The following is a 12,276-nucleotide window of genomic DNA, read 5'->3' as shown; positions in this document are numbered from 1 at the left end:
TATTTGCTGGCTACAAGGACAGCTGAAGATGAGTCCCACAAACATAATGTTGAGCAAAAGACTGCATATTTACTTGAAATTATATGTACTCAAAATAGTACAAATTTACTTGAAGTTCAAAAATAGGCAAAATTAACTGATAGTGTAAGAACTACTATTATCATGATTTGTCTTAATGCAATCTATGCCTGGACACCAAAGGGATTCTGAAAAAGGAAATTATTTTTAAATGCTCACAAATTCATTATCAGCTGACAATGAGCCACAACTAAAAGTGACACCTCTGGGAGAATGTTTCAGGAAATTACATGACAATCGAACACACATTGAAAGGTACCTTTATTTGGTGTTAATGTTCTCATAGCCTGGAGAACATTTTTAGATGGTCTTTAGCTATTGCATCCAAGATGTTTGTCTTTCGGGAAGTTAAAGTTTCCGGGACCAGCTTAAATTGTAACAGTTCTTTCAGATTTAAAATATGCAGAATTGGAGCCAGCAGGTGGCCTAGTTGTTAAGTTTGTCATGCTCCTCCTCGGCAGCTCTGGGTTTGGTTCCTGGGCATGGACACACACCACTCGTAGGCAGCCACGCTGTGGCAGTGAACCACATACAAAATAGAGGAAGACTGGCACAGATGTTAGCTCAGGGCAAATCTTCTTCAACAAAAATAATAATAATAATAAAATATACAGAATTTTCTCAAAAATCTACAAACTCCCCTGAAAAGGCCACGGATCACTGACTTCCTTCCAGTGCTCTGTGTGTACTCAGCCTCCCTCCATAGAGAGGGGAGGAGGATCATGTCTGTATTTGTGCTCTTCGCTGGAGGAGGCCAGGCAAAGGGGACAACAGGGAGTTGTCACTGGGATATCCTATCTTCCTAGGACTGATCTATCAGAAACAATGGCTCATCCACGGGCTGGAAAGCTCCACGTCTGACCACTTTCTCCAGCGCTATGAGAAGATGCTGCAGAATTCGTTCCCTGTAAGGTAAGTGGTGAGTGCCCAGAAGCAGGGAATACCCAAGGCCAGAGTGTCTGTTGGCACTCTCCTCCCCTCGGGAGAAGGAAGGGATGAGGGAGCGACTCCCCATCTAAAATACCTAAAAACACAAACGATTTTTGTCTAACTTGAGCCCACTTCAAAGTCTAGCAAGAGAAGGGAAAGTCCCTGGAAGGAAAGTCAGCCTGCTGAAATTAACTCTTTCATCTCCACAGTCCTGACACTGTTGCTCCCAAGTCTTTGCCTGGCCCTCAGCAACACACCTGCCCCTGTGAGCAGAGGGACAGGTCACACCGTCCGTGCACTACGAAGTTTTTACACGGTTGGGGTTTAGAAAAGAAGATGGGCTTCGGGTGGGATGGAGGTGTGTCTTGCTGAAGGAAATATCACTTCCGTGGAAGATGGACAAAAGCTCCAGTTCACAGCACCTCCCGCGTCCAGAAGCTCCATCGACTCACATTCTCCATGTGATCCTTCAGCTGGCTTTAACTCTTTCCTCTCTTTTAACTCTTCTGGCTCCAACCCCATCACCTCTTCTCTCACGCTGCGGTTGGGGCCAGAACCGCGCACCAAGACTTAGATGTGTAAGGAGACTCTTGTCAAAAGCAAACGCTACCTTGATTGGCCTTAGCTCCCCCAGCTCCAGGCGGGTGGCTTTGCCCGGGTTCCGCTGTTGAGCGCCAGGCACTCAGGGACCCGCAGTTCTCGTCCCCGCCTTGGCGTCCTCACTACAGGCAGCGCCCGAAGACAGGCAAAGGAGTGGCAGAAGCCCGGCCCCGCGGCCTTTGGTGAGGGAAGCCACACGGGGTCGGAGCCCTGGGACCGCGGGATACAGCAGGAGCCGCCGCCGCGGGCGCCCGGGGCGCGATGGACCGAGACCCACGCGGGCGAGTAGCGCGGTCAGCCGGACCGGGGAGACGCCGGCAGCGCCAACTTTTCCCATCGCAGGAGCGGAGGACAGTCCCGGACCCGAGGTGGCGGCGGGGGGCTCTCCGTGGGCCGGTCGTGGGGGACAGGCGCTCGAGACCCCAACTCTATCCAAGTTGGGCCGCGGAGGCGGTGGGCAGAGACGGCCTCTTGCTTTGCACAGAGCAAAGGCGTCTCAGGGTCCCGGTGGGGCCGCCTGCGGAGCCCAGCACGGGGCTGGGGCGGCGGGGCTCGGGTTCCGCGGCCCCCCCTTCCCGCCGCGCCCCCGCGGGCTGCGGACACATTGGATGCACTGCCGCCACCGCCTCTGCTCCTCCCGGCCCCAACCCAAGCACAAGCTGGAGCCTCCGCCGGCGGTCTCCTCCAGTCCTGCCGACTGTGGAATCAAACCTGAGACTACACGCTGGGGTGCAGGTTTCCTGCGCTCTCTGCACGTTGAGACATTGACCTGACCCAGAGCATAGATTGCGTGTCCCCGCCTGGGCAGAAAATAATGTTAATCATTGATTGATGGTGTATACATGTTCCCTTTCCTGACTTCCTAAAGCACTCCTCTCTCATGCCGCGCTTCACCCTCCTTGAAAGAGCACTTTCCTATTGGCTGCCTTCTGCATGTTTTGTGGACATGTATTTTGGGTCTCCCCAAACACGGCAAACTTCCTGCAGACTGGAGGACAAACCTGGGAGCTCCCTGGGAAGAAGCACAGGGTTGGATTTTGCTCACGGGTCTTAGAAACGTGCCTGACACGGAGTGTGAAACATAGCTATCTCCCGGAGAGGTAGCTGTCAGCACTGGTCTTGTCCTCACCTACCTGCCAAGCTCAGAGCCACTGATGTTGCTACCCAACCACGTTGGTTCTGCCCGCCCATGATTATGCCAATCACCAAGACAAGCAGTTTACAAAGAGAAAAGATTGAATCACAAGGCAGCCTAGCGAGGAGGAGGGAGAATCAATCTCAGATCTGCCTCCTCGGAAATGGGGACTCAGGGATGTTTACAGGGTAGGGAGCAAGGTGGTCTGAAGTGTGGGAATAGATGACTGGAGGTCTGAAGTGAGATAATTGATGATCTGGGCAAGCGTAGTCCAGCTTCAGGGCTCTTCGTGGAAGGTATGTTCACAAAATGGCAGCATTACTGTGATCTGAGGGTGGAGTTTTTAGCTCCTTGACCTCAAACAGGTCACTTATGGAGCATTTGTGTGCAGGCTCAGCTGATGAGTTGGTGGTCTCAGCCTGAACTGGACAAGGAGTGGACGCTCAGTTCCTGAAAAACTCAAGCAATCTACCTGTTACCATGGTGACCCAAGCCTCAGCGATATTGTCTACAGGGTGAGTTTTAGTAATACACTGTCTAACCACTTTTGCAAACAGACAGCTAATGAAGTATAGTTAAAGCAAATTGGCCTCGGGTTTCGGTATGTGCCTTGTAACGTCTTGGAATGAACCTAAATGAAGTTAGCCAGCCTCAACTCCAGTACTGGATACTCTCCCATTAGTTTGTAGAGGATACTTGCTCAAGCCAGCTCTCAACGAACTCAGCTTTAGAATGAACGGGTTGGGGCCACACGGTGGTGCAGCTGTAAAGTTCCCATGTTCTGCTTCTCCACAGCCTGGGGTTTGCTGGTTCTGATCCCTGGTGTGGACATGGCACTGCTTAGCACACCATGCCGTGGTAGGCATCCCACATATAAAGTAGAGGAAGTTGGGCGTGGATGTTAGCTCAGGAGCTATCTTCCTCAGCAAAAGGAGGAGGATTGGCAGTAGTTAGCTCAAGGTTAATCTTCCTCAAAATAAATAAATAAATAAAAAATAAAATGAATGGGTTGGTTAGACCACAAAGTCTCCTCCAGTATCTAATATTCTGAATTGTTCGAGCACATCAGCACAGCACCTCTGCTGCTATTTTAAAAGTTCAATTGAAGATCTGTAATAGGTGAATTTTAAAATGTTTTAAATTACTGTTTTTCTTTTAAAAAATTGCTTTAAAACTAGAGCTAAAATTTCATCAAATTTCTAAGTCCTCTCAGACTTAGTAACACTGTTGGTCATACATGTAATTAGACAACAGATGTTCATGACTAAATAAATGAACACTCAGATAGTTAATGCCTGTTACAAAAAAAAATAGTACTAATTTCAACATATATATTTTCTTCATTGCTATTACCATGGTAACATCACTGAAAATTTGACCCAATATCTATAATAGGTCTACCTTGAAAATATAGAAATAATGCCCCATCAATGTTTCTAACGGGGTTCAAGAAAACATCTCTTACACAAACTCTTCTCAAGGCGAAATTATAACAAACTTCTCTGAGTCATAGTCTTAAAGCCACTCCAAGACAAGTAGGAACAGAAGGAGAGCAGCCTCCTCAATCACCGAAGTTGAATAGAGTGATGTCTGACATGAAAGGAACCTGGAATGTCATTCCAGAAACTCCCTTTTATGGCCCTTGACTAATGGGTCATCCTTGGAACCTAGCTCTGTCCCTTCCATAAAGGTAACAGCATCTGGTGGGCTGTGGCCTCTAGATAGGTGAGAGGAGAGTGAAGATTCTTCCTCACTCCAGATTGCAAAGGTTCTTTGTGAAATCCAGGCCAGCCATTCCCCTCTCCGCAGAAAGTTTTCAGAGCTTTGCAGGATCATTTGCTTAATGCCTTCTCTTCCCGCCCTACTAACCTCCTTTCCCACCTGGATAAGTATGCCAAAGTTCCTTCTGGAGTGGAAAAGCAGATTAAAAAGTCAGAAGCCAAATAGATCCCTATCCAAATATAGGGCTGGAAAAGCAAATAAAAAGGGAATAGGAGAGAAGAAATCAGAAGATTTGAAGGCTATGAGCCAATATTGATTTTGCCTTAATACACTTGCATTTCAACCTAGAACTATTACTGCCTTAAATCATTTCTCCAACATGAAGAAACTTGGTGAAAATACAGCTGATTATTCTCCCGTGAGGCTATATGGCCTTTCTTCCTGAACTAACTTACCCCAACCATCCCCTTGGAAAGAGGATGTTTCAGATTCATTTGAGATGAATTCGCTGAGGCCTCATCTTTTTTTTTAATGTTCAATTTTAGTTTTCCACTTGAGGAAGGGTTTAATCAGGAAGATCTAGATTAAATTGGTTCCAAGGTGGGTTGGTTAGTATGTTTCTTTCTTTGTTTTATGGTTATTACCTTTTAATTCATTGAGCTCTGCTCCCCATTGGTCTCTGTCACCAGGCAGAAGTTTAAAAACACTACTAATTCCCCAAACCTATCCCCTTTAACAAAACTGCCATAGAAATAGCCTCACCAGGTAGAGAAATAGACTAATCTAATTAAGAGGTCCCATTCCAGAATCCCTTTAAAATCTTCCAACGGATTTCATTGATGAGATGCTAAAAGGATGAACTATTCAGTGGGTGGGGGAGGGGGGTTGATGTCAGGAGCCAGGCAATAGATGGGTGGTTCCTACAAGAAGTCTGAAGACATGACAAATATATCCCAGCTCTTTCCACATCCCATCTTGTCTACCCCAGCAGCTTCCACATTACTGTCCCTGCTTCTCAGGTACTCTTTCTTTACCTCTTCTCTTCAAAATTCATATTCAAGGTGGGGTTTATATACCTAGCAGGACCAGACAACAGCATAGCAGGGGGAGAAGAAGGAAAATAATTCATTTTTTATATCCTTAATTTTTATATTTAAAAGCTAGCAATTATTTTTACCAATGTTTAATTACTGAAGGGTAGCAACAGAAACAGTTCATGAACAAATATGAATATTTGGGGAGCACGTGCTCAAAATTCTTTCTATTCAACTAGATATATAATCAAAACAGTAGAGAAACCCCTACCCTCTAAAGCAGCATCAGATAATATTTTAAACACATAAAAATGTCGTGTAACTCCTTTTGCTTCAAACCTTTGACAGTTCCTCATTGTACTCAGAATAAAATCAAACAGGGATCATGAGGCCTGAGTGAGCTGGCCCCTGCCTATGTCTCAAGCTCATTTGTCATGGGTCTCCCAGCTCACTCATTATGCTCCAGCCACGCTGGGATCTCAAACCCTTCATGTGTCATGTTTATTCCCAACTGGTAGCCTTTGTGAGTACAGGTCTACCTGCTTGGAATGCTCATCCCCGCTCTTTCTGGGACTGGCTTCATCTCATCTCTTAGGTATCAGCTTATTCACCTTCTCTGAGTGGATGAAGGACTTAAGAACTTACTTCTGTAAAATCAGGAAAGGTCATCTACCTGATTGAAAAATACCATAAGGGGCTGGCCCGGTGACGTAGTGGTTGAGTTCACATGCTCCGCTTCAGTGGCCCAGGGTTCATAGTTTTGGATCCCAGGTGTGGACCTAGCGCCACTTGTCAAGCCACACTGTGGCAGCATCCCACAAAGAATAGAGGAGGATTGGAACATATGTTGGCTTCGGGCCAATCTTCCTCCCCCACAAAATACCATAAAAGTTCATTCATTAAAACCTCTTATCAGTATCAATGATACTGCAGGGTGTTTATGATACACGTCACATCAGATTGCTAAATAGTTTCTAGATATTTATTTTTAAACTGATAAATTTTGTAGCTGCTCCAAAAGATTCATAGAGGGCAAGTATTTCTTATTGCTATGGAATACAATAAAACTGACCCATAATCACAGATTTAAAGACAAAAATCTTCAAACAGAATTTTACTATTTTTTAACCACAATTGGTCCAATTGCTTCCCCACTTTGTCTTTGTGTGTCTGTGTATTAAAATCACATATTATTTCTGAGCTATTGCACGCTATTTGCACAGTCATTTTGGACTTGAAAGAATAGCTGGTATAATCAAACTTAAATAGGGAAGTAGGAAATAATATCATTGCCAGTTTCATCTTCCAGAAAGGTAAAGTAAGAACTGGTGGACTATTGCTCCTGCTACCGCAACTAGAAAAAAAAAAAGTGGGTAAATTATACAAAAATCATATTTTAAAAGACATTGTAGAACTTTGTAGAAAGCAAATACAACCAGATGAATTAATCTCTAGAGACAGAGGAGTCCTTACTAACATGAGTTAAGATACTCCATGGATGGAAGTGGGAAGCATTGACCTTGCCTTGTTTCTTGAAAGTATTTACAGTACCAAGTACTAGCAAGGATGTGCGACAATTAAAATTCTCGTACATTGATGTTGGAATTGCAAAACAGTGTCCGTTCTGGAAAATCGTTTGGTAGTTTCTTACAAAGTTAAACATATAAAGTTATACAAAGTTAAATATTTAAGGGTAAAAGTACCATAAGACCCAGAAATCCTATTCTTAGGTATTTACCCTGGAGAAATGAAAACTTATGCTCACACAGAAACCTGTACGTGAACAGTTATAGAAGCTCTATTCATAATCACCCCAAACTGGAAACAACCTGAGAGTTCTTCAGTGGGTGACTAGACCAACAAACTGTAGTATACATATTCAAGGGACTGTTTCTCACCCAAAAAAAAGGAGGGTACTATTGTTACATGCAACAGTTTGGATGACTCTCAAAGGCATTACACTGACTGAAGAAAGTCAATCCTAAATGATGACATACTGCATGATTTCATTACGTCTTAAAAGGACAAAACTATAATAGCAGACAACCCATCAGTTGTTGCCAGACATTAGGGAAGGGGAGATGGTCTGACTCCAAAGGGATGACACAGGGGAGCTGTCTGGAATGATGGACTATCATGTATCCTTACTGTGCTTCTGATTACAAGTCTCCCTACATGTGATGAAACTCACAGAACTGTAGTACACCAAAATGAAAGGGAATTTTATTCGATGTTAATTTTAAAAATTAAAAAGTATAGGGACTTGAGTCAGACTTCTTGGGTTTGAATCCTGGCACTGCCTCTTCCCTTACATATTTTATTTGCCATCACAACAATCCTGTGAGTAGGATATTATTATCTTCATTTCACAGATATGGAAACTGAGGCTTATGAAGTTTAAGTAGCCTCCCAAATTTGCACAGACAGCAAGGGGTGAAGCACAAATGACGTCTGACACATCTGTTGTTGTTGTTGTTGTTGTTGTTGTTGTCATTTATAGAGGTTTTACACAGCATGCAGTGAAAGGTCACAAAATGTTGGTGTTTCCTCCAGGAACTAGTTAAGAGAGGTGATGAGGTGAGGTAAGGATGAAACTATCATCTTCACGGTCAGTAAAGCAGAAGCGGAGGACACAGCTTGAATTGGACCCAAAGTAAGGCTTCCTGTATTCTTCCCCTTGGGGATACACAAGTGGGGCAGATCAGGTCTGCCAAGCAGATACTTAACTATCTTGGGTCTTTCGCACATAGGCAGCAAGATCGACACCAGAGGCAGGAATGGAGGTGACCAGCTAATTTTCCAGTAATTAAAACTGTGTCTTCCAATAACCTTACATTTGGTAGGCTTTGTGGGAACAGTGAAAGTGTAGCTGATGACTGTATTGGCGTTCATCTGGTCTTCCAAGGCAGAGGGGTCAGCACGTGGCCATCTTGGTAACCAGTGGTTACGCTGAGTCCTACTCTATACGGTACTTTTACCAACGCTGCTCCATTGTTTTTAGTTACCGTGGAGTTTGTCTTTGTATAGTTTACAGACACTTCCACAACTGCTTGACTCAGGTACTGACGACTGATAGTGTCATTCACGTGGACTTTCAGCATAAATACAAACAATCCCATGGAGGCCAGCCTGTGCAATGACTCACATTCATTTGTTTTTTGTGTCTCCTCTGAGCATGACAACCTTCTCCCTAAACTCTAGAAAATTTGCTAGCTGGAACTTTTAATAATGAGCACAAATGAGAATTACCAAACAGCCACAAACCAATTCGATATACTGCCAAGAATATACACTTTTGAATCGAATGTAAGTTTTACTGGGAATTTCTAATAATTTTAACAGTATAAATAAGCTGAATTGTTATGACTGTTTTCTCCAGCATTTCTCTCTATGTCCACTTTTCACATGTACATACCATACTTTAAATGCCCCCTTTCTGGCTATAACAGATGGAGTCTATCTTCTTATTGATATTCCTTGTATAATTATACCTTTGTTATTTCAATACTTTAGTTTTCTTGATACTTTTTTTTTTTTTTGAGGAAGATTGGCCCTGAGCTAACATCCATGCCAATCTTCCTCTACTTTATTTGTGAGACGCCTGCCACCCCATGGCTTGATAAGCAGTGTGTAGGTCTGCGCCCAGGATCCAAATGGGCAAACCCTGGGCTGCCAAAGCAGAGCATGTCAACTTAACCACTACACCATTGGGCTGGCCCTTTGATACTATTTTTTTAACAGACTTTATTTATTTATTTATTTTTTTTATTAATGTTATGATAGATTACAACCTTGTGAGATTTCAGTTGTACATTTTTGTTAGTCATGTTGTGGGTACACCACTTCCCCCTCTGTGCCCTCCCCCCACCCCCCCTTTTCCCTGGTAACCACCGATCAGATCTCCTTATCAATATACTAATTTCCACCTATGAGTGGAGTCATATAGAGTTCGTCTTTCTCTGACTGGCTTATTTCACTTAACATAATACCCTCGAGGTCCATCCACGTTGTTGTGAATGGGCCAATTTTGTCTTTTTTTATGGCTGAGTAGTATTCCATTGTGTATATATACCACATCTTCTTTATCCAATCATCAGTTTCTGGGCATGTAGGCTGGTTCCACGTCTTGGCTATTGTAAATAATGCTGCGATGAACATAGGGGTGCAACGGACTCTTGAGATTTCTGATATCAGGTTCTTAGGATAGATACCCAGTAATGGGATGGCTGGGTCATAGGTTATTTCTATTTTTAACTTTTTGAGAAGTCTCCATACTGTTTTCCATAGTGGCTGTACCAGTTTGCATTCCCACCAACAGTGTATGAGGGTTCCTTTTTCTCCACAACCTCTCCAACATTTGTCACTCTTGGTTTTGGATGTTTTTGCCAATCTAACGTGTGTAAGGTGATATCTTAGTGTAGTTTTGATTTGCATTTCCCTGATGATTAGCGATGATGAACATCTTTTCATGTGTTTATTGGCCATATTCATATCTTCTTTTGAGAAATGTCTGTTCATGTCCTCTGCCCATTTTTTGATCGGGTTGTTTGTTTTTTTGTTGTTAAGCAGTGTGAGTTCTTTGTATATTATGGAGATTAACCCTTTGTCGGATAAGTGGCTTGTAAATATTTTTTCCCAATTAGTGAGCTGTTTTTTTGTTTCAATCCTGTTTTCCCTTGCCTTGAAGAAGCTCTTTAGTCTGATGAAGTCCCATTTGTTTATTCTTTCTATTGTTTCCCTCAACTGAGGAGTTACAGCGTCCGAAAAGATTCTTTTGAAACTGATGTCAAAGAGTGTACTGCCTATATTTTCTTCCAAAAGACTTATTGTCTCAGGCCTAATCTTTAGGTCTTTGATCCATTTTGAGTTTATTTTGGTGTGTGGTGAAAAAGACTGGTCAATTTTCAATCTTTTGCATGTGGCTGTCCAGTTTTCCCAGCACCATTTGTTGAAGAGACTTTCTTTTCTCCATTGTAGGCCCTCTGCTCCTTTATCGAAGATTAGCTGTCCATAGATGTGTGGTTTTATCTCTGGGCTTTCAATTCTGTTCCATTGATCTGTGGGCCTGTTTTTGTACCAGTACCATGCTGTTTTGATCACTGTAGCTTTGTAGTATGTTTTGAAATCGGGGATTGTGATTCTGCCGGCTTTGTTTTTCTTGCTCAGGGTTGCTTTAGCAATTCGCGGTCTTTTGTTGCCCCATATGAATTTTAGGATTCTTTGTTCAATTTCTGTGAAGAATGTTCTTGGGATTCTGATTGGGATAGCATTGAATCTGTATATTGCTTTAGGTAGAACGGACATTTTAACTATGTTTATTCTTCCAATCCATGTGCAAGGAATGTCTTTCCATCTCTTTATGTCATCGTCAATTTCTTTCAAGAAAGTCTTGTAGTTTTCATTGTATAGATCCTTCACTTCCTTGGTTAAGTTTATCCCAAGGTATTTTATTCTTTTCGTTGTGATTGTCAATGGGATTGAGTTCTTGAGTTCTTTTTCTGTTAGTTCATTGTTAATGTATAGAAATGCTACTGATTTATGCATGTTAATTTTATACCCTGCTACTTTGCTGTAGTTGTTGATTATTTCTAATAGTTTTTCTGTGGATTCTTTGGGGTTTTCTATATATAAGATCATGTCGTCTGCAAACAACGAGAGTTTTACTTCTTCGTTACCTATTTGAATTCCTTTTATTTCTTTTTCCTGCCGAATTGCTCTGGCCAGCACCTCCAGTACTATGTTGAATAGGAGTGGTGAAAGTGGGCACCCTTGTCTTGTTCCTGTCCTCAGTGGGATGGCTTTCAGTTTTTGTCCATTGAGTATGATGTTGGCTGTGGGTCTATCATATATGGCCTTTATTATGTTGAGGTACTTTCCTTCTATACCCATTTTACTGAGGGTTTTTATCATAAATGGGTGTTGGGTCTTGTCGAATGCTTTCTCAGCATCTATTGAGATGATCATGTGGTTTTTGTTTTTCATTTTGTTGATGTAGTGTATCACGTTGATTGACTTGCGGATGTTGAACCATCCCTGTGTCCCTGGTATAAATCCCACTTGATCATGGTGTATAATCTTTTTGATGTATTGCTGCATTCGGTTTGCCAGAATTTTGTTGAGGATTTTTGCATCTATGTTCATCAGTGATATCGGCCTGTAGTTCTCCTTCTTTGTGTTGTCCTTGTCAGGTTTGGGGATCAGAGTGATGTTGGCTTCATAGAATGTGTTAGGGAGTTCTCCATCTTTCTCAATTTTCTGGAACAGTTTGAGGAGAATAGGTATTAAGTCTTCTTTGAATGTTTGGTAGAATTCTCCAGAGAAGCCATCTGGTCCTGGACTCTTATTTTTGGGGAGGTTTTTGATTACCGTTTCTATTTCCTTACTTGTGATTGGCCTATTCAGATTCTCCATTTCTTCCTGATTCAGTTTGGGGAGATTGTAGGAGTCTAGGAATTTGTCCATTTCTTCCAGGTTGTTCAATTTGTTGGCATATAGTTTTTCATAGTATTCTCTTATGATCTCTTGTATTTCATTGGTATCTGTTGTGATTTCTCCCCTGTCATTCCTAATTTTATTAATTTGCGATTTCTCTCTTCTTTTCTTGGTGAGTCTGGCTAGGGGTTTGTCGATTTTGTTAATTCTTTCGAAGAACTAACTCTTTGTTTCATTGATCCATTCTATTGTCTTTTTTGTTTCAATATCGTTTATTTCTGCTCTTATTTTTATTATTTCCCTCCTTCTACTGACTCTGGGCTTTGTTTGTTCTTCTTTTTCTAG

The 12,276-nt window shown here is 42.5% G+C and overlaps 1 long non-coding RNA gene across 3 annotated transcripts in view; it reads left to right on the top strand.

The window, feature by feature from the left end:
- The first annotated feature begins 343 nt into the window (after positions 1–343).
- LOC139044590 (uncharacterized) overlaps positions 344–12,276 on the top strand; it is a 63,753-nt gene continuing 51,820 nt past the window's right edge. For 2 of the 3 annotated variants that reach the window (XR_011501656.1, XR_011501657.1), the window contains exon 1: positions 344–3,258. This is a non-coding gene — a long non-coding RNA (uncharacterized lncRNA). The remainder of the gene's footprint in view (positions 3,259–12,276) is intronic. The other variant, XR_011501655.1, reaches the window with a different exon arrangement.

The sequence above is a fragment of the Equus asinus genome, chromosome 2 (assembly GCF_041296235.1).
Source record: "Equus asinus isolate D_3611 breed Donkey chromosome 2, EquAss-T2T_v2, whole genome shotgun sequence".
Lineage (NCBI taxonomy): Eukaryota > Metazoa > Chordata > Mammalia > Perissodactyla > Equidae > Equus > Equus asinus.
Note: the sequence above shows the minus strand (reverse complement) of the source record. Positions and strands in the feature narration are given on the sequence as shown.